This window comes from Ursus americanus, chromosome 24 (assembly GCF_024610735.1).
Source record: "Ursus americanus isolate L20-20 chromosome 24, mUrsAme1.1.p, whole genome shotgun sequence".
In the NCBI taxonomy this organism is placed as follows: Eukaryota; Metazoa; Chordata; class Mammalia; order Carnivora; family Ursidae; genus Ursus; species Ursus americanus.
The window spans coordinates 7,170,989-7,197,962 of record NC_142150.1 but is presented as its reverse complement, the minus strand read 5'-3'; the positions used below and the strand labels follow the sequence as shown (position 1 = coordinate 7,197,962).

The window sequence follows — 26,974 nt, the reverse complement described above, 5'->3', positions numbered from 1 at the left end:
CGCCCCGGCTGCGTGCTGGTCTGTGATCTCCGCGAGCCCTTCGGTGCCCTGCCTGGGTCTCATCTTCTCCATGTGTAGGATGGAGATGTTGGACTCCCGGCTCCACTCCCATTCAGGCAGGGGGCTGGCCGAGGTCCCTGCTTCTCCCTGACCCCCCAGCCTCTCTCTTGGGTCTGCCTTCTGGGCATGGAGGGAGATTCTGTCCTGTCACCTGGCCAGCTGGCCCAGCACAGAAGCAGGGGTAGGTGAACCTGTAGCCTGAGTGTGACGAGGACTCAGCATGAGATGCAGATGCCTACTGCTCAGACTGGAAAGGGAGTGAACACAAGGGGCCCCGCCCCAAGGAGCACTGGGGACTCGTGAACGCCATCGTCTTTGTCCTTTCCTGAAGATGCAGCATAATCTCTCTTGGACCCTGAACTTGCCCTTGGAGAACATGGAGCTGATCTTGCCTGACACAGACACTGGGTCACCAGTTCCTCCGGCTGTGTTTCCAGGGGTATCTACTGGACTTAGGGGTCAGAGCAGCCTGGACTCATACGCTGGCCCTGCCCCTTACTCAGCTTGGGTAAGTTACTTCCCTCCCTGAGAGTCGCTTCTCTCAGTTGTAAAATGTGACTAGTCCCTGTACCCATTCTGTAGGACTGTAAGGATTCTATATGCCAAGGCATGTGTCGTCCTCGAGAGGAGCCTGTCCCGTGGGGCGCAGTAGGAGCCTGGAGATTATTCTTGCCTTGCCTCTTCTTTTGGACAGAAGCTAGGAGCAAGCTGGGGGTGGGGTGGGGCTGGGACCGTGGGGGGCCTGGCCTGACTCTTTTGGGCTCTGGAACTCTTGGAAGTGGGGGGAACAGTGAGGTGGCTGGAAGTGTGGGTGACCTCAAAGCCTGCGAAGTATCTGACAGCAGTCCCAGGTGTCACTGCTTCCACTGTGCACATGCGTCGCCTGCCAGTCGCCCCCAAACAAAGTCGGCCCACGGGGAGCAGAGCTGGCTGATGATAGATGCAGAGAGGCTGGCGAGGGCCGGACTGGGAACGGGGGATGGGAGAGGCAGAGAAGGCAGCATCGTGCAAGGCATCCCCAGAGAGGGCTGGGGCCCAGCGGAGCCCACATCTCTGTGGCCAGAATCTCCTCCCTGCTCCGACATCAGGGACAACATTTCTCTTCTCTGTATAGTGTAGACATAGGAGGCCCAGGCTTCTAAGCAGCTTGTCCAGGACTCACCTGAGCTTAGCTGCGGGGGCTCTGCGATAGGAATGTTGGTCTCCTGGCCGAGCCAATTCTAGAAAGCCCAGGTTTGGTGACAAGGGAATGGACTTGATGGCTTCTTGAGGTCGCTTGATGTCCAGGATGAACTTGCCCCACCTCATGCCCTTGAAGCAAGGGCATCCCCACCTGTGGCAGATGAAGGCGAATGGAGGGTCGCCAGGGGCGGGGGCTGATTTGGTTTATCTAGGGTTAGGAGGTAGCTACCTCTGCCTTGACGTGAGACCTCTGACTCGTCTGCCTTAAGGGTTTTGGGGCTCACAGTCCCTCCTTAGCTGTTTTGGGATGGGACTCAGAGTGGGCTTGTCCAGGAACTAGGGAAAGGATGGGGAAGTGGGGAGAAAGCGAGTGGGGGCCTTGCTGGGCTCATCAAATTTGTTCTTGTCCATTCAGCCCCTCCCCTACCTCTTTTTCCCTTCCCGGCCAAAACTCCTTTTTCACTCTTTATTGTAAAGAATTCCAAACATAGGAACGGACACAATAGTATAAGAAGCCCATTACCAGCTCTGATGGCCACTAACCGGTGTCTAACCCTGACCTGACCTGTTGACGTACTGCCCACTTCCTCCCCTCCTGTTATTCTCAAACAAATTTCAGACATTATATCATTTCACTTGTGTATATTTGATTAGTACTTCTAAAAGATAAGAACCTTTTTTTTACATAAGTACAATACCATTAGAGTACTAATAAAATTAACAGTATGCGATTCCTCATACAATCAAATATTCAATTAGTAATCACATTTCCAATTATCTCATAAATATTCTTATTTTTTTGAATAAAGATTCAAATGGGGCCTACACATTGTGTTATTAATCTGCCTTTTTTTTTAAAGATTTTATTTATTTATTTGACAGAGAGAGAGAGAGAGAGAGACAGCCAGTGAGAGAGGGAACACAAGCAGGGGGAGTGGGAGAGGAAGAAGCAGGCTCATAGTGGAGGAGCCTGATGTGGGGCTCCATCCCAGCACTCCGGGATCACGCCCTGAGCTGAAGGCAGACGCTTAATGACTGAGCCGCCCAGGCGCCCCTATTAATCTGTCTTTTAAGTCCCTTTAAGTGTAAAAGTTCCTCTTCCATATCTTTCTCCTTTGCAATTTATTTATTGAAAAAAAAAACTGAGTTGTGTGTTCTGCAGAGTTCTTACGCTCTGGAGATGTTGGTTTTGTTTGTTTGTCTTGTTTGTTTTTTAATTGCATCCCAGTGGTGTCATTGTGGGTTTTTTCACTTTTTAAAAAACGTACTGATATAATTTTTAGCTGGCAGTAAGATCACCCAGCAGAAGACTACATTTTCCAGATTCCCTTGCAGCTAGCTGTAGCCATATGAGTAAGTTCTAGCCAATGTAGTTTAAGTGGAAATGATTTGCTTGTAACTTTTTGGTTGTAATTTTTCTTCTTCTTTCTTCCTCCTCATTGGTTGGAATGTGGGTGAATGGCAGGGGCTGGAGTAGCCATCAGTGGTAGAATGATGGGCCACCAAAGATGCCCTTGTCCTAATCTCCAGAACCCTGGGCTCTGTTATCCTATATGGCATAAAGGACTTTGCAGATGTGATTAAGTTAAGGATCTTGATGGGTAGATTATTCTGGATTATCTAGGTGAGCCCAATGTGATCAAAAGAGTCCTTAAAGGAAAAGAGGGAGGCAGGAGAGTCAGAGTTAGAGAAGAAAATGTATTACTGAAACAGAGGTCAGAGCGATGGGGCCATGAGCCAAGGAATGAGGTAGCTTCTAGAATATGGTAAAGGGGGACACCTGGGTGGCTCAGTCAGTTAAGTGTCTGCCTTTGGCTCAGGTTGTGATTCCAGGGTCCTTGGATCGAGTCCCACATCGGGCTTCCCTGCTCAGCTGAGAGGCTGCTTCTCCCTCCACCTGCTGTTCCCCCTGTTTTCTCAGTCTCAATCTCTTTCTCTCTTTCTCTCTCTGACAAATAAATAAATCAAATCTTTAGACTCTGGAAAAGGTAAGGAAAGGATTGTCCTCCAGAGCCTTCAGAAGGAACACTGGTCTGCTAGTACCTTGATCTTAGCTTTGTAAGACCTACTTCAGACTTCTAATCACCATAATGGTAAGATAATAAGTATGTGTTTTCTTCCTTTATTTGTTTATTCATCCCTTTTTTAAAATTCATAAAACGTACAGTGTTACATTGGTTTCAGGTGTGAAATATAATGATTCAACAAATCCATTCATTACTCGGTGCTCAAGATTAGTGTGGGTTGTTTTAAACCACTGAGTTTTGGTAATTGGTTTCGGCAGCAATAGGAAACTAATATCTCATCTTAGATCATGTGATGGTGATTGCTTATTGATGTACAATCAATCAAGATCGCAGAGCAATAAGACAGAAAGAAGCTGGGTCCCAGTACTGTTAAGCCGCCATACAATTCTTTGACCATCTCCTGCTCCTGGGATGTCACATAAGAAAGGAATGAACTGCATTTTTAGGTGTCTTTGTTGTTACAGCAGCCTAACATGTGTCTTAATTAATATGCATACTATCATGTGTCCGGCGATGACATAGGCCCTGGGAAATAACATGTATCATGCACGTGGTTAAGTGTGGTGGCTGAGCTATGCCCAGGAAATTATGTGAACGTAAAGGACGCAAAGTATTTGTTGGACTCAGCTGACTGCTGGCAGCTAAGAAAGGATTGTTCTCATTTTGCAGATAGGGCCAAGAGGTTGGTGATTCTCCCTCAGGCTAACAGATGGGGCCCCTGAGATGGAAGCAGAGGTTGTGGGATAACCTTTAGGTTATCTAGGGTTAGGAGGTAGCCACCTCTGCCGGAAGAGCTACAGGCAAGGAAGCAGCATGAGTGATGTGGTTAAGCCTGTGGACTCTGGGAGTCCCATTTTCTCTGTTGTACGCCTGACTTTGCCACTAACTGTATGACTTTGGCAAGTTCCTCAATCTCTCTGAGCCTCACTTTCCACATCTCATAAGTGAAGATGTGAACGACATTTGTTGAAGTGCTGGGTGTGAATAAGAGACTGCATGAAAAGTGGAGCCAACGCACAGAGCTGGAAACACAGGAAGGACTCAATAAGCAGCCCTCTTTTAAGGTCTCACCTGTCCACACCTCAATGGTCAGGCCCCCTATCGAATGTTAGAGAGGTCCAACATCCCTTAGTCTCTGAATCGCCAACATTTAAGCCTGTCTCTTTTACACACAGACTTCTAGATTAGTTACAGTTGTCATCTAACAGGCCCAGCCCAAGTCAGGGAGGGAGAAGTGAAAGGGTCTGTCCTGCCTGCCCCTCCTTCCATCCTCCTCTCTCTTATTCTACCTAAAGATGGAGACTGAGCTTGGCCTAATTGGGAGCAGCTATCAGCAAATGTCTACTATGCAGGCATAATTCTGTTAAAAATGGTTCCCAAGGGCAGCTCTTTAATGAGTTTATGGCTCTCAGGAGGAGGGGCCAGAAGGGAATCACAGTTTTACTACTTGTTCCAAGTGGTTCCCATTTCTTAGCTCATTCACGCATTCTTTCAAGAAACCATGAGCTTTGCTCTGTGCCCAGTTCTGGAAGCTGTAAAAATGAGCAAGCCTTGGTCTTTTCCTTCAAATCCCTAAAGTTCTAGAGGGGAGGGCAGATGGTGAAACATTTTCTGATCCCAGAGGGCAGATGAAACTAGTACTAACTTGGGAGGGGTGGTGCCGTAATAATCCTTGCACTGAGCAAGAATGAGCAGTGGGAGGTCATCATGAACGATTTTTTGTTGCTGTTGGGACAGGGTCTCTCACAATCCCTTTAAAACTGCTCTTTAGCATAATAGTTCTATTCCTAATCCTAGATGAAATGTTAGGCAGTCTCATGAGTTCTCTGGTCTCTCTAAGATAATAAAAATGATTATATTTTGGGTTGCAATACTGGGGAAGAATCTAAGATCTCCCCCAAGATTTCTCCCCTCCTCCCTCCCGCCTGCCATGTATTACATTCTGATAATCACCAGGACTGTGGATTTGATGATTTTACCCCAATGAATAGGTTACGTTACATGACAGAGTTGACCTCGAGATTTGGAGATTATTTGGGTGGTCCTAACCTAATCACAGGAGCCCTTTAAAAGTGGACCATTTTCGGGGCGCCTGGGTAGCGCAGTCGTTAAAGCGTCTGCCTTCGGCTCAGGGTGTGATCCCGGCATTGTGGGATCGAGCCCCACATTGGGCTCCTCCGCTATGAGCCTGCTTCTTCCTCTCCCACTCCCCCTGCTGTGTTCCCTCTCTCGCTGGCTGTCTCTCTGTCACATAAATAAATAAAATCTTTAAAAAAAAAATAAAAGTGGACCATTTTCTACAGGTTGTCACAAAGAAGGAAGTCAGAGATTCAAAGCATGAGAAGGATTTGACATGCCATCATTGCCTGGAGGATAAGTTGGCCACACAGACAGGACCTGAGAGAGAAGTCTAGGAGCTGAGGGGAACCTCCGGGCAGAAGCCACCAAGACAATTCAGACCTGAGTCATAAGACCATAAGGAGCTGGATTCTTCCAACAATTTGAATGAGTTTGAATGTTGATTTTCCCCCCAGAGCCTCCAGATGAGAACTCAGCCCATTGACTTCTTAACTTCAGCCTCGTGAGGCCCTGAGCAGAGAATCCAGGCATGCCATTCCAGACTTCTGACCTGTAGAACGAATGGAGAGCTACTTTATGGGTGTTTGCGATCATTATATCATGGGGCAACAGAAAACTAACGCAAATACAATCTCCATTCAGAGATTACAATGGTCAAAACTCTTGTTCTGAAATGTGACTGGAGTGGAGGCTTCTCTCCCTTGCTTGCCAGCTTGCGTCTGCTGTGGATAGGACATCTGTAGTCAATGAGGCTTGCTACACGTTGCAGGGAAAGCAGGCAGAGGAGAGGGGTGGGCAGGGCGGGGATGTACTTGTTTGGCTGGTACTGTTACAATATTCTAGTTAGCAGTGCTTTCCAGGCTTGAAAAGCATTTTAAACCTCACTCTTCCCATCTTGGTGCTTTCTTTGGTGTTTCTTCCTGCCCTCATTGCTGGGGACCCCTCACCTGCAACTCTGTTCCACTGATCTCTTGCAACTGCAGGTGTTCAGTGGTATACCTCCAGTTTTCTCCTGCTGAGGCCCCACTGCTCTCTAGATGGTCTCTAGGGCAATCTCTAAGTCACCCCGTATTGGCTCTTTCCTATATGGCCCACATATAATCCACAGAAAGTACACATGAATCCTTGCCCAGATATCTATGGCAAGCAGCCTTCTACTCTGCAACTCCAGGCCTTTTGGGTCATCTTCTCACTCTTCAGGTTTTGTATTCCTCAGATGTCAGCCTGCTACGTCCCCCAAACTGTAGGAGAGATGTGTTCAGATTCTTATGGGATGTCCTTAAAGCCTCTCTCTCTTGGCTTGAGGTAAAGGGGAAAGCATGTGCCACCCCAAGGGGGAGTCTTCATGGCCCCAATAGATCCCTGCAAAGAACACCCTCCCTCACACCCTTAGTGCCTTAAGATAATTAGTTCTTAGCCACCTGGTTAGAAATGCTTGCATCTTAGTTTGGGATCTTACTTTGGAATGTTCCTCAGTGAGAATTTCCTTAAGATCTTCAATGCAAGGAACTCAAAGTAGAGACACAGAGAAAGGACTGGCGTGGGGAGGAGAGGAGTGGGGAAGGTCTCACAGAGACAGACTTGGAGTTAAACACAGAGGAACAGAGAGGGAAGGAAGAGCGTCTAAGTCTAGGGACCAGCGCAGGCCAAAGCCGTGAGCTCTAAAAGAGCAGAGTTTAGTTGGGATCCTCCTACAGAAGAAAAGAAAGCTCATGACTTCTGGAATAAGACCTAGGTTTGAGTCCCCAGACCTGCCACTCAGGCCTGTGTGATTTTAGACAGACTACTTAACAACTCTGCACTTTAGCTTCCTCATCTAAAAAGTGGTTTACCACAACTGGGAAGCAACCAAGATGTCCTTTAGTCAGTACGTGCATAAGTGAACTGTGGTACAGCCAGGCAATGGGATATTATTAAAGGGACTATCAAGCTATGAGAAGACCTTAAATGCATATTACTTAGGGAAAGAAGACAATCTGAAAAAGACACATCCTGCTTGATTCCAACTATAAGACATTGTAGAGAAGGCAAAACTACGGAGACAGTAAAAAGATGAGTGGTTACCAGGAGTTATGGGGAGAGGAGGGATCAATTGGCAAAACACAGGATTTTTTAAAGCACTGAAACTATTCTATGTGAAACTTTAATGGTGGATCCATTTCATTATACATGTGTCTAAACCCACAGAATGTGCAACACCAAGAGTGAGCCCTAGTGTAAACTATGGGCTTTGGGTGACTGTGATATGTCGGTGTGGGTTCACTGATTGTAACAAATGTCCCACTCCATGGCAGGATGTCGATAGTGGGGGAGATTGCGTGTATATGGGAACAGGCGACATGCAGCAAACCTTTATATATTCTGCTCAATTTTGCTGTGAACCTAAAACTGTTCTTAAAAGTAGTCTATTTGAGGGGTGCCTGGGTGGCTCAGTCAGTTAAGCATCCACCTCTTGATTTCGGCTCAGGTCATGAGCTCAGGATCGTGAGTTTGAGTCCCCAGGTCAGGGTTCTCACTCAGTGGGGAGTTTGCTGAAGATTTTTTTCTGTCTCCCTCTGCCCCTCCTGCCCCACTCAGGTTCGCACTCTCAAATAAATAAATAAATACATAAATACATAAATACATAAATACATAAATAAATAAAGTCTATTTCTTTCAAAAAGGTGTGTGTATTATCTATCCCACTGTGATAATGCTCTACAATGATCCACCCCCACCCTCAGGGGCCCCCAAACAATAAGCATTTATTTAGTTTGTGACTCCACGATATGAGGTTGGCTGTTTAGATTGGGCTGTTCTCCGGGGCTCATGTGGGCAGCTGTTCTGGGCTCAGCTGGACTCACTCACATATTGTGGCTGACTGTTTCTTGGCTGCTCCGGGCTGGCTTTGACTGGGGCAACTGGGACACCTCCGCTCTGCTCCACGGGCCTCTCACTGTCCAGCAGGCTAGCCGGGGCATGTTTTCACGGTGATGGCAGCGGGACCAAAATGCAAGCAGAAACATCCTTTTTCAAGCACACTTTCTCAACTGCATTTTTCAAAATGCAAGCATTACTTTTTCAAACCTCAGCGTGAGTCCTGGATGTCACCCCTTGCGCCACAACGAGTTACATGACTGAATTCAGAACTGAGGGGTAGAGAAATATGCCACTTGATGTGAAGAGCTGCCACGTCATGTGGCCAAAGACATGGACACAAGGAGGCGTGAAGAATTGGGTCCATCAGTGTAATTAGTCTTCCCCAAAGGGATAATAGTGCATTTACCCCATAGGCTTGTTGCAGAGATTAGATGCGGTCAAATGCATGTGTTTTATATAGGCCCTTAATAGGAACTTATAAAGCGGTCAGTTCCTCCTCACACAGGAATCTTAGGCTGTTTCTGGGACTTTTCAGATAGGATAGAAGATAGTAAGAGTCGCCGGAGATACAACGGCAAAGGCTAACGCATGAGTTATGCTTTGCTGCGCGGAGCTACCAGTGGGACCCTCCATCACGCACCGGCTCGCGCTGTTTTTTGGGTTTTGTTTTCAGCCACAGCAAGCACAATGCGACTGGTTGGCAGATACTTGCTTATCATTTAGAGAGTTACACACATCTGAATAGATTCCTACCAAATGAGAGGAGTCTCTGGAAGCCTTTCAAATGGTTCGCTTCCCTCCTCCTACATAGGACACAGTCCCTGACAAATGAAAACGGATTCTCCTCAGGGAATCCTCGTGCACTGTCGGTGGGAATGTAAATTGGGGCAACCACTGGGGAAAACGGGATGGAGATTCCTCAAGAAATTCAGAATAAAAATATCATACAATCCGGGCACCTGGGTAGCGCAGTCATTAAGCGTCTGCCTTCGGCTCAGGGCGTGATCCTGGCGTTCCGGGATCGAGTCCCATATCGGGCTCCTCCGCTGGGAGCCTGCTTCTTCCTCTCCCTCTCCCCCTGCTGTGTTCCCTCTCTCGCTGGCTGTCTCTCTGTCACATAAATACATAAAATCTTTAAAAAAAAATCATACAATCCAGTCATTCCACTACCAGGTATTTAACCAAAGAAAATGAAAACACTAATTTGAAAAGATGTATGCTAACCTATGTTCATTGCAGCGTTAGTTATAAGAGCCAAGATATGGAAGCCATCCATGTGTCCACTGATTGATGAATGGATAAGGAAGACGTGGCACATACACAATGGACTCATCCATAAAAAGCAAAACAAATGAACAAATAAAACACAGGCCCAAAAATACAGAGAGCAAACAGGCAGGCGGTTGCCAGAGGAGGGGGGGGGGATGGGCAAAATGCATGAAGGGGAGTGGGAGATCCAGACTTCCAGTTAGGGAATGAGTGAGTCACAGGAAGAAAGGGCGCAGCACGAGGAATGTAGTCGATGATATCGTAGTGGCGCTGTACGGTGACAGATGGTAGCTACACTCGTGGTGAGGGTAACCTAACGTGTAGAATCGTTGAATCGCTATGTTGTCCACCTGAAACCAATGTACCGTTGTGTATCAACTTTACTTCAATTTAGAAAAATGAAAATGGATTCTTCTGTCTTTTGAGTGATCATGAGGATGATGATAACGGTCATAATAATAATAGCTCCCACCTGCTCAGGAGGCAAAACAGAATCTCATCTGCTTCTCACCTTAACTCACCCAGGTCAGTGCTATCACTGTCCCCATTTGACAGATGAGGTTGCTGAGGCTCAGAGAAGCCACTCAGCCAGCAAGTGCCAGAACTGGGACTTGAACCCCCGTCTCTCCAACTCCAAGGACAATACTCTTCATTACTCCCCTTTTCCTCCCTTTGAGTTCGTGTGTCTGTTCTGCTTATCTCAAGTGGGAGGCCACTTGACATTTGCGTCGCTTTCTGCTGGCGCTCTTCAGTCATTCTCCTTGTGCTTCATGGCATTCGCTGGCTTTGAGCAACGGCAGTTTCAGCGAGGGTGTCATGATCCAAAGAAACATTTTTCAGATCTATCCGGGCGCTGGACCCCGAGTTGCAGGGCTGTCCTCTCCCTAGTCCCAGAGTTACACTTGAAACCTCTCCCTTCCCTTGAGGGCCCAAGCCAGCTGGTCATTCCTGGGGACATCCTGAGATCTTGGCCAAAGCCAAGGCCCTGGAACTGGCCCTCCTCCTAGGACCTCGACCTCTCATGGCTCATGTCGAGGGGTCAGTGAGGAGCAGGACTCCAGGAGGGAAGAGAGGGCCCCGAACCTCAGGCCTGAGTTTGGAGAAACCCGAGAAGTCCCCCGGAACAGCTGACTCTGGGCGCCACGTTTTGGAGGCAGCTGCCCCCTCCCCCACACTGGCTGTGCTGTGAGTCACGGGTTTTAAGCTGAGCACTCTGGGAGATTAACCAGCTTTGTGACCAGCTGCTGGAGGAGGATACTTGGCCGAAAGAAGCAGGATAAAGTTACCCTCTCAGAAGTTTATAGGAAGGCCCATAAATGCCCCCAACTGCTGTGGGGCCCGTGATCTGGGGCGCTCCTGGATGTTTCCCCTGACCAGGTCCTCAATGGCTATACTCATCCCCCCCACGTCTCACCTACCCAGCAGGTTCTGCGAATCTGGCACCCCTCGGGAATGCCCGCCATTTGGGGCCCAGTAGGTTCCAAGAGGGGTCTTGGGCAATGGTCCTTCCTTCCCCGGATGACACACATTAGGAACAGAGCCTGGCCCGAAGTCAGTGGGAAGGGCCTGGCTCCTGCCTGGCTCAGGCCCAGGGCAGAGGCTGGCGGGAAGTGCCTGGAGCAGGGCGGTGGGCTGCTGGCACACAGGCTGTCCCGGGCAGGGTGAAATGGCAGGAAGAGTCCACCCTCGGGTCCCTGGAAGGCATCACGTGGCAAGGCTGAGAGGGAGCCCTGGGATGGGGAGTCAGGAGGCCTGGGTTCTAGCCTGCTTTTCCCACTGACCCTCTGGCCCTAGGGTCCTCATTTGTTAAAAGGACTTGTGTAGACCAGTTGTTTTCAAATGGTGTTCTGTGGAGTCCTGGGCCATTCAGAAATGCTACAGGGATTCCACAAACGCGGGGTGAGAAATTCAGGCTAGTAGGGTTCTCCAGCTATCATACATGACCCCCTTTCCCCCCCTTTCACCTATTTGTATTCACCAAAATAACACTTTTTTTCCACGGATTGACTATCCACTCAGTCAATAATCATTTATTGAGTGTGTACTATGTGCCAGGCTCTGTTGTGGTGGTGGAGAACAGTAGCATCCTTTATAAGAAAGAAGAGTTACATATTTAAACTAATAAAATTTTTAAAAAGATTTTATATGTTATTTGAGAGAGAGAGAGAGAGAGAGAGAGTGTGTGTGTGTGTGTGTGTGTGTGTGCGAGCACGAGCAGGAGGGGACGGGCAGAGGGAGAGGGAGAGGGAGAAGCTGACTCCCCACTGAGCAGGGAGCCTGACATGGGGCTTGATCCCAGAGCCCTGAGATCACGACCTGAGCCGAAGGCAGACGCTTAAGCGACTGAGCCACCCAGGTGCCCCAAACCAATAAAATCAATTTGTAATAGCAAAATGGCGTCTCCTTCTGCTTTATATATCAGGGCTCACACAAGAACTTATCTGAATAGGGTTCCGCTCCTGAAGAGGTTTGCCTCTGGAGGATCTCCCGGGTACTTCCTGCCCACCTGACTTCTATTTCCAAAGCCCTAAGCTGCCAGTCCCCCGGGGGAGACCCAGGAAGGGGTGAGGAGAAGGCACCTTGGTTCCAAGGTAGCTACTGGCACGGGGGTTTCTCCACATGCTGGAGGGGGCACAGCCTGGCCTGAAGGGTGTGCGGGCAGGAGGATGTGCTCCTGCAGCCTCTGCCCTAGATCTGAAGATGGGGAATCCAGGAAAGCCTGCTCCGGCTCTGCCCCCCTCCACATACCCAAACCCCACTAGTGCCGCTACCAATGCCCGCCTCTGCCCCATGCCAGGCATGTTACATACGACCCCTTAATCCTGGAGGTCGGATAGTATTAGCCCCATTTTACAGATGAGGAAATGCAAGGACCCACTAGAGGCAACGCCTGGGCTAAGTGCTGGGGATACAGCAGAGTGGGGTGGGGCCCAGTCTAGTCCAGTGAGAGCTACTAATGGATAATAAGGGTATTAGCGAATGCTTATATACTATATATACTTGTCCTATTATAGGACAAGAACTTTCCCAAGTTGACTCAGTCTTCTCAAACCACCATATGATTATCCTTCCCATTTTATACATGATGAAACAGAGACAGAAAGATTAGTGTTCCAAAGTCATAGCATAATTAAGATAGAGCTGGGATTGGAACCCTAGCACTTGCTCCGCTAACAGCCAAGATACTATCATTCCGTTGGCATTCCTCGATGCCGTCTGTGGGACAGTTGGGAAGACAGGACAGTCCTGTATCCCACAGCTCTAATGTGGGAGGCAGGCGTATAACATAGTTGCCGCCCAGGGTGAGCAGAGCAACATCTGGGGTGGCACTGGGTGACAAGGCCATGGAAAGAATCCTGGCTCTGCCTCCAACCTGGCTCTGCGAGGTGACCTTGGACAAGAAATACACCTCTCTGATATTTCCTGCCGCATCAGAGAGATAGGGAGAATAACACCCGCGTTTCGGGATTGATTTAGGATTAAGTAGATAATGCACACACATCCTTAAACACCGTGTAAGGCAGAGAGTAAGTGGTCAGTAAATAGCAGCTGTTATTAACAATACGAAGTAGTGGGGGAGGAGAAGGAGGAAGAGGAAGATTTTGGAACTTGGTCTCTCTGTGAGTCCTATTCTTGGCCAGAGGCTGGCCTGCTGTGCCCAGCCCTTCTCTCCAGGCCCAAGTCTGTCCAGGCACCTGCTGTGTGTCCTGGCATCTCCAGGCAAGGCCAGGGTGAGGCCAGGAGGGCGGGTAAGGACAGCTCAGCCCAGCTCCTCACTGCTAGGGAGACTGCTGGGGGAGGGGGTGGCGCAGGGCTGCTTACGGCAGCTTGGTGCCTCCCTGGAGGAGATAGGACGTGTGTGAACATAGAGGAGTGAGTGGAGGCAGGGCTGTTCAGACCCTCCTGCCTCTTAGAATTGAAGCCCCTAGCTGGCTTTTGCTAGTTGGTGGTGGGCAAGGGCAGAGTCCATGGCTCTGCTACCCAGTGCCTCAACTCAGTGAGCATTCCCTGCCACCTATCACATGTCCAGACCTGCCTCTGTTCTCAGGGAGTTCCTAGCTCCAGGAGATGCAAATGACATTGGAATAGCCCAAGCCAGGTATGAGCTAAGTTTCTGCAAGGAGAGGGGAGAGCTGGGCAGGGTGGGAGTGCGGCCGGAAGGCTGGTGGAGGTGCTCCTGTGCTCTAGGAAAGGGAGAAGCCTCTTTGCAGGCAGAGGGAACAGCAAGTACAGAGGCCCAGAGGCTTACCTGTGGCATTGGATAAGAACTCCCAATTCCAACACAAGCTTTGTCCAGATCCCATTATTTTGGTAGAAAAATGTGCCTTTTAAAGCAGGTCTGGGGGCCCTGAGCTAGGCCTGGGCTGGGGAAGTTCTTGAGCGGGCAGGCCCAAGTTTAGGGAGGGGAGGAATGCAGGGGAACTCCCCTCCTACTGTCTCCACTCAGCACCAGAGATTTGGGGTCCTGCAGGGTACATGACTGAATAGACACTGTCGCTGGGAAGTAGGCAGCTTGCTGAGTGGCCTGGGCCCCCAAGGCTACACCTGCAGAGGGATACACCCCTGAAACCCGCTAAGCACATACTACAAGTATGCAGGTGCCCCATAGAGTCTTGTCCAGAGACATTGAGTCTCACAAATATGGTGTAAGGTCCTGGCCGGCCACACGGAGTCAACATCCGGTGATAATGGGGACTATCACGTTGGAGGTATCCCCAGTCAGACCCCCGGGGACTCAGACCCGAAGCGACACCATCACAAGGTGACACCTGCTCACAGCGGCACACAATCAAGTGGCCCCCACTTGACCCCGAGGACCCCCTGGCACCGGACAGAAAACCTTCGGGCCCCGCCCCTGGCAGCCCCGCTCTGGAGTCCCGGAGACCAGGGACCGTCCCGGGCCACGCCGCGGGGGGCCGGGGCAGACGGCCGCCACGTGCGCACGCCGCGGGCCGCACACCCCCGCGCACACGCCGGCGCGGGCTAACGAGCCCACAGCCCTTCTCGGCGGGAGGGAGCCAGTTGTCGGGCGGGGCCGCGCGGTCACACAGCATTAGCCCTGCGGCCGCCCCACCAGGTGCGGCCACTGCCCCTAATCCCCGGGCCTGGCCCGCTAAGCCGGGCCTGAGCGACGCCACAGCTGGGGGCGGCCGGCCACGCGCCGCCCATCACCGCAGCCCCAGCCCACCGCCCGCCCGGCCACGCGCCCAGGGGCCCCTCCCCACGCCCCGCCGCCTCCACCTCCCCGGGAGCCCTGCGCAGCCTCCCAGGCACCGCCGGCGACCTGGCGCTCCCACCCACCCCATCCCTTAGCAGCCCCCCGCTCCGCCCCCAGACGCCCCTCCCCCCCCCCCCCCCCCCCCCCGCAGCCGCCGCGTATGTCCTTCAGCCTCCCTCTGGGTCCTCAGGCCGGCTAGAGCCGCACCCCTGCCCCGTCTCCCTCGCAGGACCTGCGCTGCCCGGACCTGCCTCAGAGCCACCCACCTGCCAGCTCCCTGCCCATCCCCCGCCGAGGGATCACGGGATCAAGGCTTGGGCCCCAACCTCCTCACTCTGTGTGCGACCCTCTCATTTATCTGCTCTGCCCCTCTCCGCTGGCCAGTCCTTGGCTCCCTCCCCACCTGGATTTGTAAAGTTCCTGGGGTCCTGTCTTCCAGCACACATATTTACGGCCTTCACCTGCTCATGCTGTTCCCAGGCAGAACTCAACTCCCTCCAGAGTAGCCAAACTTCAGTTCTCATCCTCTGACTTTTGCTAGACCCCCTGATGGATCCTAGGGTCTTTGGTGGGGGGCATCCTGGGGCCTCTTTGAACCTGTTTTACTTGTCTAAAAAATAAAGAGGTGTGATTTAGATGACCTCTGAGCGCTCCTTTGCCTTTTCTTATCCCACAACATTAGCAAGGTCGTGTTCTTCCAGTCATCTGTATGCCGAAGACAGATGAGTGTGGGAGGGCACCCACTGGCCACGTGTCCCTACTCCATCTCATCCCATCACTTAGCTCTCAAGGTCTGAGCAGCAGGGAAGCTTTTTAGCCTCTGGTGTGGGGGTGGGTAAGAGAGGACAGAGTGGAATCTGGGTGTTTAGGTCTGGGTCAGAACTTGGGGTTGGCTGTGGGGGGGTGTTCTCCGCCACCTTGGGATGTCCCCTGGAGGAGTGTGCCTCTGGGACTAGCCTGCTGGGGGTCCTGGCCTCAGGCACTGCCAGCATTGGTGCTGATGGACAGCCCCAGCAGGTGGGAGCCGGCTAGTCACCCCCGACAGCCCTGCCCACCTGTCACCCTCCTGCTCGGGTGACTGGCTGCCTGACCCACTGACCAACTTCCTGCTGCTCCCCTGTATGAGCAGGGCTGCAGTGCCCTGCCCCCTTCACTTTCCCAACAACTTACTGGCTCAGAGCACACAGGCACACAAATACCACCCATGTGCACACTCACACTGCTCACACAGACACACACACTAATACAGGGCTGCCGGTACGCATGCCCCACACCAGAGCTACAAACTGAGCCAAGTTGCTTCTTCCCAGGTAGAAGGACGTGGAATTGCCGTCTCTGTGGCAATAAGGCCACATGGCGAAGACAAAAGCATTAAGTCTAGGCCAACCTGACACCGGTCCTGGCTTTGTGATACCCTAACTGCGTGATTCTGTCAAGCTCCCTGCACCTCAGTTTCCTCCTCTGTGAAATGGAGTGGAAAGTATCTATCTCGTAGGACTGTTTGAAGAATCAAATGAAACAATCCACAGAAAGTGCTTAGAATAGGTTAAGTCCACAATACAAGTTAACCGATAATATTATTATCCGGTGGGGGCTGAGAGGCTCCCGGGACCACTGCAGTTGATAATGTTCCTTTAATCAGTAATTTCCGGCCATATTGTTCAAATGGTCATACATCATCCTAGTGGTATTTTTATTCCACTTTCTGCAGGAATTAAGGCTGTCAATTAGGAGATGGAATCAGGATACGCCATTTCCACAGCGTTACTTGGGTCCTGGCTATGACTGCTCATTCTCTGCTATTTAAAAACCAAGAAAGCACATGAGCCTAGGCCTGAGCTGTTTAGTGAACTCTGGGCTGGGCTTGGAGTCACACGTCAGATTTAGTCTGTTCTAGGCCCCCTCCCCAGATCAGGAGCGCTCAGAGTCTCAGGATCCCCCTCCTTCTTTCTGGAAGTAAGGCCAGTGTCTACTCCCTACAACAGCTTGACCTCTGCTATTCCCCAGACCCCTCCAAGGGCCGCTGATAGCACTTCAACAATCTTACCTCACATGCTCTTGGGCCTGCAGTGTGGGATTTCTTGGGGCCTAAGGAGAAGAATGCAGAAGCAGAGCTCTGAGCTTTGGGACAGTCTTCTTCGGCATGCCCTTCAGTCTGCCCCGACCTGATTCCGACGACGCTCTTGACAACATCTGAGAAATGAGCGAAGCAGCCTGAGGCTCAGTGCTCCCCACTGGAGACAGTAGATGAAAAGTGGAATGGGGGAGTTCCGCTCCTGGGCCACCTCAGCCCCGACAGACAAGGAGCCTTCTTTGTTCTGCTTCTTGCCCTAAACAAAACTCAAGAAACCCTGTTTTCTGCCTTTAGCGTTTCCCAAGTCTCACTCCATGTGGGCCCCTCCCTTTCTGACTCCCCTCTCTCAAACCCTCCCTTCTCTCAAAGCCTCTCTGTGGTTCATCGTCCAATAAAGAATATTTGGGTATATTCCTTATTGTAACTATTATAAAACATTGTCATCGTTCTTATAAACCTTTCTGTATTATTTATTCCTGCGTAACACATTACCCCAAAACTTAGTAGCTTCAAACAACAGAGTTTTATGATCCCACTATTTCTGTGAGTCAGGAATCCAGGAGCAGCTTCGCTGTGACTCTGGCTCAGGGTCTCTTATAGGCGGTCATCAAGGTGTTGGCTGGGGCTGCAGTGATCTCGAGGCGTGACTAGGGGACGATCCAGGTCCAGCTCACTTATGTGGCTGTTGGCAGGCCTCAGATCCTCACTGGCTGTTGGCTGGAGGTGTTAGTTCCTTGCCATGTGGGCCTCCCCATGGGGCAGCCCACAACATGGCAGCTGGCTTCTCTCAGAGCAAGTGAGCTAAGGGAGAGAGCACGAGAGAGAGAGAGAGAGAGAGAGAGAGAGAGAGAGAGAATGTATCCCAAACAAAGGCACGTCTTTAAAAACCCTAATCTTGGAAGTGACATCCCATGACTTCTGCTGATATCACACTCAAAGGGAAGGGAGTACATTATACCGGGAGGCAGGGATCAGTGGGAGCCATCGTTGAGGCCCCATACGGCATCTTCCACGGGGTTTCTCCCCGGGCTCTAGCACCCAGAAAAGTGCCCTCGGTAGATATTTGTTGGAAGAATGAAAGCACTTATCAGAAGAAACTCTGCAGAGGTCCTATTATTCCAAATTGTTCTCCTTGGATACTACCCTCCCCCTGCTTCACTCCTTAACTTTTCTTCATAGGAATCATTGGCAATTAAATTAAAAAATATATTACCTTTGAATAACACATCTGCTCATGGGAGCCTATCTTCCCTTCTACTTTTTTGAAATTTGCCTTCCAAAAACAGGGCGAGGCTTGGCCTTTATCTCATATGGATAACCTCTATGGCTATGTCAAGCTCTAAAGTGACTTGGTTACTTCTCTCTTCATTAAACAGGTCAGGAGTGGTTTCAAAGAAACCATTCCCTACATTACAACCTCCATGTGCTCCTGGCACTTGTATTTACCTGCCACAGCGATAGCACCCAGCACTTCCCTGTCTTCTCAACTGAGCAGGAAGCTACCTCGGGTAGGGACAGGAAGCAGACGCTCGAGTATTCACTGTGTGGCATGACTGGGCTAAGGACCAGGGAGACAAGGGGGTAACTCATGGAATTCCCTAGCATTGAATGGAACAGATGCTCAGGAATGCTTGCTCCTTCTGGAAGATAAAATCATCAGTCAGTACACCCAAAAATAATTATCAGGTGCCGTAGGGGCCGAATATCTAGGAATGGCTCCCAAGATTCTACGCCTAAATCCATGGAGCCTGTGAATGTGGTAAGACACCACTCCCCTGATTATATTACGTTATGTGGGACAGTTGACCCTAAAGAGCGATTCTCTGAGGGGGTCTGATGTAATCCCATGGGTCATTAGCAGCAGAGAACTCTCTAGTGCTGGGGGCAGAAAAGGAAGCCAGAGAGATTTGAAGCATAAGAAGGACTCAACGCACTGAACTCATTTGCTGGCTTAAAGATGGAGGATCATATGAGAAGAAATGCAGGTAGCTTTAAGGTGCTGACAGCTCCAGCCGGCAAGGAACAGGGACCTCAGCCCCATAACCCCAAGGACTGGATCCTGCCAACAAAGAACTGTTGAGTTTAGAAGCAGATTCTTGGCCTATGTCTCATGCTGCCCTCCTGTTGACAGCTTGATTTTGGTCTTACGAGACCTTGAGATTAGAACCCAGCCAACCCTACAAAGACTTCTGATCTACAGAACTGCGAACTAATTAGTGAGTATTTTAAAGCATACAATTCAGTGTGTTTTATTATATTCACAAGGTTGTGCAGCCATCATCACTGTCTAATTCCAGGGTATTTTCCTCAACCACTCCCCCAACAGCAAAAGCTTATATTCAGTAGGTAGTCATTCCCCATTCCCCGCTTCTTCCTGCCCCTGGCCATCATTAAACTCCTTTTTTATATGTATGGATTTGCCGCCTCTGGACATTTCATATAAATGGGATCATACAATTGTGGTCTTTTGTGTCTGGCTTTTTTTTGTTGTTGTTTTTGTTGAGCATGTTTACAAGGTTCATCCAAATTATAAGATATAGTCATACTTCATTCCTTTTTATGGCTAAATAATATCCCATTCTATGGATCTGACGCATTATGTGTATCTCTTCATCAATTGATGGACATTTGAGTTGTTTCTTCTTTTTTGGCTATTATGAGTAGAGTGGCTATGAATATTTGTGAGCAGGCTTTTGCGTGGACATATGTTAGGTTTTTTTAAAAGATTAATTAATTAACTAATTGGGGAGAGAGAGAGAGCATGCGCAAGTGAGGGGAGGGGCAGAAGGAGAGGGAGAGAGAGAATCTCAAGCAGACTCCGCAGTAAGCATGGAGCCCAACTTCGGGTTCGATCCCATGACCCTGAGATCATGACCTGAGCTGGAACCAAGAGTCGGACACTTAACCTACTGAGCCACCCAGGTACCCCTGTGTGGACGTATGTTTTAAGTTCTCTTGGGTAAATACCTAAGATTAGAATTTCTGGGTCACATGGTAACTGTATGTTTAACTTTTTGAGGAACGGCCAGACTTCCCCAAAGTGAATGTACCCACTTACATTCCCCCCAGCCATGTATGATGATTCCCATTTCTCCACATCCATGCCAACAATTATTATATCTCTCTTTTAAATGTTTTCATTAAAACCATCATGGTGAGTATCTCATTGTGGATTTCATTTGCATTTCTCTGATGGCAATTGATGTTGAGTGGTATTGTCTTAAGCCACTAAGTTTGGGTAATTTGTTACATAGCAATAGAAAACTATTACAGTACTTTCTCATGCCCGGGTGGCAAAAACGGAAATGGGGCAGAAGTTGGTGACAAAATAAGCCATTTGAGCTAAGTAGCCGAAGAAGTCTCTAAATGGCACTTGTATAAGGTGGGCCTGGCTGCCATGGGTGGGAGAACAGATATCTAAATGTAAGGGGTTAGCCTAAATTAAGAACCAGGCCAGTTACCCAGTTGTGAAGGCAAGAACAGAATAGCAGGCATGAAGTGAACTCTAAGAATATCAGGAGTAAATTGCTTCCAGTTTTTGCCCATGTTGATGGGATCAGCCATAAGTTTGGCACCTCAGTATATGCACCATGTTAGAATTTTAGCCACAAATCCCTTGTAGCAGGACATCTGAGGAATGGGGACCCCATCATTGCCTAGATGGACCTCTGGGCCAGTACTGGGATATGTTTCAATAGACCAACCTCCACTTCCCTAATATAGCCAGAGAGCTTTAGGACTCTCTTTAGGACTCTCATTCACTTATGAGTGGGCCACATTCCATTTCAGGCACTTGGGATATAGTAGTGAACGAAATACAGATCTCATGGGGCTTACCTTTTAGCTGGGAGAGATGGTCAACAAGCATAAAGATAATAAGAAAGTGAATTATGTACTCCAAGACTATTAGTGTTACTAATAAAAAATTAAAACATAGGTTTGAGCAAGGGTGGTCAGGATGCTAGAGGAGAGAAGCTTCAGTTGCCGTCAAATGGCCAGGGCAGACCTTGTTGAACAGATGAGATCTGAGCAAAGACTCGAAGACAGTGTAGGATGAGAAGAGTAAATATCTGGCAGGAGAACATTCTAAGCAGAAGGAACAGTTACAACAAAGGTTCTAAACAGAAGCACATCCATTAGATTTGAGAAGCGGCAAGGAGGTCGGTGTACCTGGAGCAGAGCAAAGGCAAGAGTAGTGGGAGCTGAGGGCCAAGGGTTGATGGAACAAGATCACATAGAGCCTTGTGGGCATTGCCAGGGCTTTGGCTTTTAGTCTGACTGAAATGGGAGCTTTGCAGAGTTTTGAGAAGAGTTATGAGAACTAACTTGCATTTTTTTAAAAGATTTTGTTTATTTATCTATTTTAGAGAGAGAGTGCACATGCATGAGCAGGGGTGTGGGGTGGGCAGAAGGAGAGGGAGAAACTCAAGCAGACTCTACACTGAGTGTGGAGCCCCTCGTGGGGCTCGATCTCATGACCCTGAGATCAGACCTGAGCTGAAATCAAGATTCAGATGCTTAACCAACTGAGTCGACCAGACACCCCCTAACTTGCAATTTTAAAAGGATTCCTCTAGTGGCTGTGCTAAGAACAGATGGGGTGGGAGGGTGTGATGAGGCAAGGGTAGAGGCAAAGGGACTTGTACAAAGGCTTTGGCAGGAATCGGGTGGAAGCCAACTGTAGTTGGGTTCACAGCGCTAACAGGGGAAGGACGCAGGAATAGTCAGCTTTTGCTATAGTATTTGAAAGTAGAGCCAATGGGATCTCTTGACAGATTGGATATGGGAATGGAGAGGGGAAACAAAGAGAAGATTCAAAGACCGTGTCCAGGTTTCGCCCTGAGCCATGTGAATGATGGAATTGCCATAAGCTGAGGTGGGAAAGGCTGTATGTAGAGCAAATCTGTGGGAGGAAATCAGGAGCTCAGGTTTGGAAAGGTTACATTTGAGAGCTCAGTAGGATACCCAAGCGATGACATCAAGCAGGCTGCTAGATGAAGAGTTTGGAGTTTATCTGTGAGATTTGGGCGGAAGATAGAAAGTCGGTAGTCATCTGCATATAATGGTATTTAAAGCAAGACTGAAATACAAACATTGATGTTTTTGACATACAGGATTGCTTGTCCTTCCCTCTGAACAGACCCATTTTCCTCATGCACATGAATCATTTCCACCCTGTTTCTGAGGGATGGGTCTCATCCTGCTATGTCCCCGTGATGTCTAAAAGGTAGTGTTGACTTCGCTGACTTAAAATCTCAAGCTCGTGGGGTTTATCACCCACTCTGATCTCTGCGTCAGAAGCCACTGTGTTATTCACCAGCCCCTCCTCCCGGGGGCACCTGTGAAAAGCAGAGCAGGAGCCCTACATTGCCCTTCTTCCTGCATCATACCAGTAGACGCCATTCCACTTTTATCTGGCCATTGTTCTCCCTTTTTCTTCCTCTTAGTTTGTTGGTAGATTGGTCGGATCTGGAAGCTCTTGGTGTAGACCTCAAGACATTATATGCGTAGGGAGTACTGGATGGTGTTTGTAAGTCAGAGAGGAATAGAATTTTTAAGGTCAGTGCTGTAGATTATGCTCTCGGGGACAGGAGGCGAGGACAGCTGCCAAAGATATCATTTCCAAAGATGTCCTATAGCTCCTCAGCACAAGGATTTGGGCTGTGTCCTGGAGTGAGGTGTTCCCTTGAGGTCTTCTCAGCTAACTGTTCTCTGCCCATCTTCGGGATGGACGCACAATGGTGGGAGTGGGTATGGCATGTGAAAGGGATGGGGTTAAGGGGTCAGGGCATGATAAAGAAGCTGATGCCTGGGCTCCAAGCCCTGCATGATGCTGGTGTCCCCTCCTCTAGAGTCTCACTTCCTTCCTCCCTCAGGCCTGGCTCTCCCTGCCTCCTCTTTCCTCTCCCCAAGCAGAGAGGGGCCAATTCAGGGCCCTATGACTCAGGCGCGGGGGGGGGGGGGATGTTTTGGATGCCGCTCTGCTGACGCTGGTGCCCTCTGTTCTTACATCCTCCTTAATTTACTGCCTGAGGAGGGGGCCAGGGCTCTGGAGAGAGGATTAGATGGTCCACACTGATCTGAGGCAACAGCTGCTGGGCTGGCGGCCGAGGAGCGAGGAGTGAACAGGAGGTGGGGGAGGCTCATGCCTCCACCAAGGCCGGAAGGGAACGAGGCAAGCATCTGGATGTGGCCCCTAGGTGAGGTTGGCTCTGAGGGAAACTGCCCTTGGTCTGGGGGTAGGACTGCAAGGCTTGGCCAACCAATAAAGTCAAATACAGGAGTCACATAGAAAGTCTGGGAGTCATCTGGTCAACCATCTTGCCCGTTTCCTAGAGAAAACTAGAAGGTGTTTTCTTTAGCTTCCTGTAACCCAGGGAGGGGAAGACCAGCTCTGAGCCTGGGGCCTAACAGACCATCTTATCAAGCCTGAAGTAGCCACATAGTTGTACGAGTTGCTCCCTAAAGTCAAGGCTGCCCCACATCAGTTGGAGCAATCCTTTATATCATTACAACACTCTCTTCTCTCACTCATGTGTTCCCTTGTTCCTTCTAAAGCAGAGGCAAACCAAATAGCTGCAGCCCCATTTAGCAGATGGGGAAACTGAGACCCACAGAAGTTCATGCCTTGTCCCAGATCACACTTGGGGTCAGTGGTGTGGCTGTGCTTAGAGCTTAGTGCTTGTAACTGAATCGCTCTGGCCCTTGAATACCAGGACACATGTTGACATTTAGCACTGGAGGTCGACCTCTCTCCTTCCTTCTAGTCCATAAACTGGCTAATGGAAAATAGCCCAGGCATGGGAACCATAAACCTGGACTCTTTGAATCAGTTAATGTCTCCTTCTGGAGACTCGGTTTTCCCATCTATATAATGGGCAGTGTCTTGCAGAGCACTATGACTTATCCCTAAAGGCCTGACAGTATCATCTTAGTCAGTGAATGGACAGGAAAGGCTTTCAGGATCATTAAAAAAGTTGGACTAATATTTGAGCTCAGGAGTCAAAATATCTGGGATCGAATATAATCTCTGCCACTTACTATTATTTCTAGTAAGTTTTTCCCCTCTTTGAATTCAACTACCTCATCTTCTATTGACAAGGGACAATAACACCTACCAAAAAGAGCTGTAACAAGGATTAAAAGAGGCAATGCATTCTAAAGGCGAAGCATTGTTCTTGGTGCATAGTAAATGCTAAATAAATTATAGAAAGACCAATGATAGTAATACCTGTTGGGTATTACTTCTTGCTTGCTGATACATGTAGTCTCTGAGATTGGGCCAAGAGATCTTGTGCTAACGGAATGGTTAGAGCAGCAGTTCTCGTCCCTGACCGATCAATCAGGATCACTGCATTGGGGACTAATGCTTAACAAGGTTCCTAGGTGACCTGGAGGATCACCCGAGGTTGGTAATCACTATCTTCGGGGACCTGCTTTGATGGCCAGATAATTGACATAATTGACCTGTTTGTAGGTAAACAGGTGCTCAGCCATTTAACAGTTTAAACACTCCCCGATTGGCACTTTCACTACTAATTAACTCCTAACTAGCCCTTCCTTCTCTGGGTCATGAGCAGGAATTCCCCACTGGGGGTTCCCAGTTAATGAGGTTTAGCCAGCTTGGGGGCCTCTGGGAAGCAGGCCGGACTAATTATGCTCTACCCCCTTGCCCAGCCCCCTGGCCAAATCCTCTCCCTGTCCTTCATCAATCTTGTCCTAGCCTCCAGCTGGCTTGCATTAGCTCTGGTTTTCCAGCCCCCATGGCTGCGACTGTAGCTGAGAGGTTGAGCCAGTCCAGGCTGGATGGATCTGTCACCCGATCCTGGGTCTGTGCCGCAGCCAGTCGTGGAATCTGGGGCAATGTGATCCTGCCCTGCGGGAGCTCCTAGCCAGGCCAGGGACGCCATGGCGGGGCTCAGAAAATCCCAGCTATCCAGGGACCTCTGCCTAAGCCCCTAAGGATCACAACCACCGATTCTCAGAGTACCTCTGGTCTCAGCCCCTCACCTTAACAGGAAACTGGGGCGCAGAGAGGTGAGGTTCCTGCCCTAGGTCACACAGCCGTTCACTGCAGAGCCTACATCAGAACTCTGATTTCTCCACTCCTAGCTCTTTCCCCAGCTCCTTCTGGAGAAGTTCTGTAAACCTATAGTCTGGGTGATGGGGTCTGATACGGGGGCTCCTGTCCAATCCCAGACTCCCAAGGCAGAGGATACCAGGGGAAGGAAGTTCTTGAGCTAAAGCCCATGATCTTTTTAACTCAGATAAAATAAGACACATTTTAAGTCATTTGAAGTTGGAAATTTGAGGAATAGCAGGAAAGGAAGTTTGGGAATAATGGAAATAAGGGCAATAAATCAGTTTTAAAAATATCTTTTATAGACATAACACCACTTGTTAGCACAGTTGAGGAATACAGGTGGTTGGATTTGACACGAGGGAACACTCACCTCTGGAATCTGTTTGCTCATTATAATGTCCACCTAAAGGTATTGCTTCGCCCAAAGGTATGGACACCCAGACTATGAAATGGAAAATTTGTAGAGGAAAGCTTGCATTTGTGTCTTCAGTGATTGAAGGAAAGGTCAAGATGGTTCTTCAAAGATGAATCTTTCTCACACTATCCCATTTTTAAAAAAATACCCAGATTTTACCTATCTTACTCAGACCTGCTTCTCCTGTACTTCCTAAAAGGTTTGAACCAAATACTTAGGACAAGAAGTGGTTCTGTTAAGGGTCTGAGGGTGAAGACAGAAGAGGCCAGATGGCTATCTGGTCTTGACCTTCAAAATGTCAGGAGGTCAAGCAGCTCTTGTCTAGAGAAGGTCAAATGGCCACCTTCTCTCAGAGACAGTTTGGAGCTCAGAGCCTGGAGCTGAGGAAAAATGTGCCAGTCCTTTAGTAAGAGTTGCCATATGCTAAAAAAGGGCTCATTATGTCCCAAGGGCCTGGCACACCACTGCTTTATAAAGGAAGTATTTTTATCCCTATTAGATACTTGAGAAAACTGAGGCTAAGAGCAGCCAGATGGCATACCTGAGGTTATTAACTTACAGAGTGACCGAGCCAGGATTTGAACCCAAACTTGTAGGATTCAGAAGCCAGGACATTTTTCTCCGCTGCCTTTTGGGTAGAAGTGTGGAACACTGCATCCTTCGAGTTGGGTGAGGTACACTGGTTCACATTTCTTGCTCCTTTTGGGTCTGCTTCCTTGTTGCTCTCCCTCAGAGTTCATAACATTGTTTAGGAAGGTAGCATGTGTAGCCCGTGGTGTCTGCGCCACAAGCCCCTGGCCCCCCTCAGATTTTAGCCGCAGCCCGGGTGGACAGTCCTAGGTGAGCTCAGACGCATTCTCCCCGTCCTGCCTCAAGCAGAGCCAGTCTCCGAATCTGGATTCAGGGTTCCCCGCTGTGCCGCAGGAGCTTGACCTGAGCTTGCAAATGCTGTCTGGAAGCTCAGGAAAGTCAGCTTCCCCAGAAGCAATTTTCGACCAGTGACGGAGGGAGACAATGAAGGATGAGTCCTGCTATCATCTGTCAGGTGGCTATTTCTGGGAGGCCTCCGAACGCTTCTCAGAGGTTCCAGCAGAATCAAGCCCCCTCTGCCTGTGAACCTCAAGGAAGCATGCCCTCATCTTGGCTTTTCCATTTCCCCTGGTTCACTCTTCCTACCCCCACAGGTCTGCAACCTAGGGCCACGCTTCCATTAAATTCTTGCCCGAGGCTCTGCTTTCAGGGCGTGCCTGTGCCCGGAAGGCCCCATGAATTGGAAATAGCACTGTGGGGGGTGGGGGGGTGACACAGCGTGGCAGAATAGCAAACAACTCTGAACAGAGAGTGAACTCCAAGGGATGCAGCCACCAGGACCTCCTTTCCTTCTCTGGAGATTCTCTACGTATAAAATTCCCAGGGGAAAGTGGGTGCCTCAGTGGGTTAAGCGTCTGCCTTCGGTGCAGGTCATGATCCCAGGGTCCTAGGATGGAGCTCAGCGGGGAGCCTGCTTCTCCCTCTCCCTCTCCCCCTCCTCCCTGCTAGTAGTGCTCTCTCTCTCTCTCTCTTTCCCTCGCTAATAAATACATAAAATCTTTTAAAAACAATAACAAAATCCCTGGAGCTCCCGAAGTCTGTGCCCAAAAGGGAGGCATCACATGGCTTAGAAGACCGGCAAAGACATGTGACCTCTTGAATTTGTGGCCATGGGTGG

At 49.5% G+C, this 26,974-nt stretch overlaps 1 long non-coding RNA gene across 4 annotated transcripts; it reads right to left on the bottom strand.

The window, feature by feature from the left end:
- Positions 1-1,905: 1,905 nt before the first annotated feature.
- Positions 1,906-26,510, bottom strand: LOC148107837 (uncharacterized). 4 transcript variants are annotated; one of them, XR_015721541.1, is made up of 5 exons: positions 25,826-26,506; positions 17,261-17,569; positions 16,742-16,782; positions 8,196-9,317; positions 1,907-5,898 (listed from the first exon to the last, which is right to left on the bottom strand). It is a non-coding gene; the product is annotated as an uncharacterized LOC148107837 (long non-coding RNA). The 4 variants fall into 4 exon arrangements; XR_015721538.1 differs by having other exon boundaries at positions 1,906-5,898; positions 16,742-17,569; positions 25,826-26,510; XR_015721539.1 differs by lacking the exon at positions 8,196-9,317 and having other exon boundaries at positions 1,909-5,898; positions 16,742-17,569; positions 25,826-26,499.
- Positions 26,511-26,974: the final 464 nt, after the last annotated feature.